Below are 2,983 nucleotides of genomic sequence, written 5' to 3' on the forward strand. Positions count from 1 at the left end.
ATCGCAAGTGACCCCCCCCCCCCCCCACACACACACACACACACAAACACACACTTAGGACACAGGTCCTGTGAAATCAGTTTCTCTAAGTAGGCTCTGTGTGGAGAGATATGTAGTCACAACACAAATGTGTAAAGATGTTCTTTCAGCATCATATATAATAAGAGTTTGTGAAGTCCCAAAACAAATCCCCAATAACGCTCCATTGAAAGATCACAGTTGAGGGCTGCAGACCATTTCATGGCCAGAGCACTGTAATTTAATTGCAGGATAGTATCCTTCAGATGTTGATGTTGAAATGTAAAAGGTACTTTTTTCTGAGATCCCAAGGGAGCATCTGAAAAATATAATGCCACTTGGGGGCCCAAACCATGTTAAATAAATGAATTCATCCCTACAAAGAGAGAGGATAAGCCTGCCAGAGGTGCAACTTCAACTGAGTATTATCAAGAAGAAGCCTGGCATTAGAGTGATGGAAGTCTGTAACATCTACTGGTAACTAAGTACCCCAAATACCTCAAACCTCCTCTTCCAATGAGAGTGGAAATGGGCCTACCCAGTGTTGATGCACCCCAGCAGACAGGGGCATGGCCTTGGATTTAGCATAATTAAGTGAAAATCCCGAAAAACTTCCATAATGCTGTATTAAATCCAATAAGGTTAATGCCTTAATCTGATGGTTGCATAAGTCTAGCTTGTATATAGATATAGCATCATTAATTGCTCACAGGAGCGGTTCCAGAGACAACACAAATAGAAGATCAAAAAGGTTGCATCACCTGTGCTTGTGGGCAGTGATATAGTACTTTAATAGCTTGGAACAACCACCCACAAATTCCAATATGATCTAACACTCTGCCTGAAATAAACACCAGTGAACCTGATCGAAGGCTTTCACCGCATCCAGGTTCACCAGCAGTGCTGGGGTGTCAGTGGCTTGACAATGCAACATTGCAAGGAACACTTTCCTTACATTGGTCATGGATTCTCTATTCTGAACAAAGCCTACTTGTGTGGGTCCAACTAAGGTGGAGACATAGGGGCATAATCAAAAGGGATGCCCAAGTTTTGCTGAGGACGACCTCGCAAAACGTCCCGATGGAGCTGCGGGGAAACCCATATTATCAAAAGAAGATGGACACCCATCTTTCATTACGATAATACGGTTGGGGACGCCCAAATCTTGAAATTTAGGTCGTCCTTAGAGATGGTCGTCCCTAGACTTGGTCGTTTTTTATTTTTGGCGATAATGGAAACCAAGGACGCCCATCTCAGAAACAACCAAATGCAAGCCCTTTGGTCATGGGAGGAGCCAGCATTTGTAGTGCACTGGTCCCCCTGACATGCCAGGACACCAACCAGGCACCCTAGGGGGCACTGCAGTGGACATCAGAAATTGCTCCCAGGTACATAACTCCCTTACCTTGTGAGCTGAGCCCCCCAAATTCCCCCCAAAACCCACTCTCCACAACTGTACACCACTACCATATCCCTTAAGGGTGAAGGGGGACACCTAGATGTGGGTAAAGTGAGATTGTGGTGGGTTTTGGAGTACTCACATTTACCACCACAAACATAACAGGTAGGGGGAGGGATGGGCCTGGGTCTGCCTGCCTGAAGTGCACTCACCCATTTAATCTGCTCCAGGGACCTACATACTGCTGTGATGGACCTGAGTATGACATTTGAGGCTGGCATAGAGACTGGCAGGACATATTTTTAAAGATATTTTTGAGGGTGGGAGGGGGTTAGTGACCACTGGGGGAGTAAAGGGAGGTCATCCCCGATTCTCTCCGGTGGTCATCTGGTCAGTTTGGGCACCTTTTTGTGCCGTGGTCATAAGAAAAACAGGACCAGATAAAGTCGTCCAAATGCTCGTCAGGGACGCCCTTTTTTTTCCATTATGGGTCGAGGACGGCCATGTGTTAGGCACACCCAAGTCCCGCCTTTGCTATGCCTCCAACACGCCCCCAGGAACTTTGGTCATCCCTGCGACGGGAAGCAGTTGGGGACACCCAAAATCGGTTTTCGATTATACCGATTTGGGCGACCCTGTGAGAAGGACACCCATCTTCCGATTTGTGTTGAAAGATGGGCGTCCTTCTCTTTTGAAAATAAGCCTGATACACAACCAAATGTACAACCAATATCCATGCCAAAAGCTTGATGTCTACGTTAAGCAAGTAGATGGGCCAGTAGGAATCTGCCTTCTCTCTAGGCCTACCAAGTTTGGGAAGTAAAGTAATGAGGGCCACATTATCATATATTCAGTGTGTTTTTTCTAGCAAAAAAGGTGCCGGTACTCAAATGCTAGGCCACCCTTCAGGGGTGGGGTGATCACTGAGGGACCCACCCCACAATAGCCAGCCCCCCTGAAACCAGCCACAGAATCTATGACAAGGCAGAATTGGTGTGTAGAGCCTGAGCTCTTTCATTAAAACTTGGGGTCCATGGTTCAATTTTAGCAGACAATGGAAAAAGTGCCGGTACTCAGTACCCCCTCAAAAAAGCCCTGCATATTGGAAAAGCACCTGCTCCCACCTGATGATAGGCTGGAGGAGAATCGATAATCTGAGCTTGTAAGAGTTTATCAAATTCATCTGAGAATTGTTCAACTCCAGGGTTTCAGCTTTTTGATAGATTGTTGCTGTTTCCTAGCATGCACAGGAGTTTTTAAAGCTTCACTTTCTTCCTCAGTCAAGTGCGGTAGGTGTGCTCACTTTAGAAAGTCTGATATAAGTTAGGGTGCCGCTAACCGCCGCTCTGAATAGAGCTTCTGAAAGAAGTCTATGAAAACCTGCAAAATATGCTCATGGACATTGACTACCTTACCCACAGCATCTTTTACTGAGGTGACTACCCTACTACATCCCCAAAGTCTTACTATGCGAGCTAACATTTTGCCAGTTTTATTGCCATGGGTAGATGTGAATCACTTGTTTACTTTTCCAAAAATACTAGGACAAGGGGCATGCAGTGAAAC

Source organism: Microcaecilia unicolor, chromosome 2 (genome assembly GCF_901765095.1).
Source record: "Microcaecilia unicolor chromosome 2, aMicUni1.1, whole genome shotgun sequence".
Lineage (NCBI taxonomy): Eukaryota > Metazoa > Chordata > Amphibia > Gymnophiona > Siphonopidae > Microcaecilia > Microcaecilia unicolor.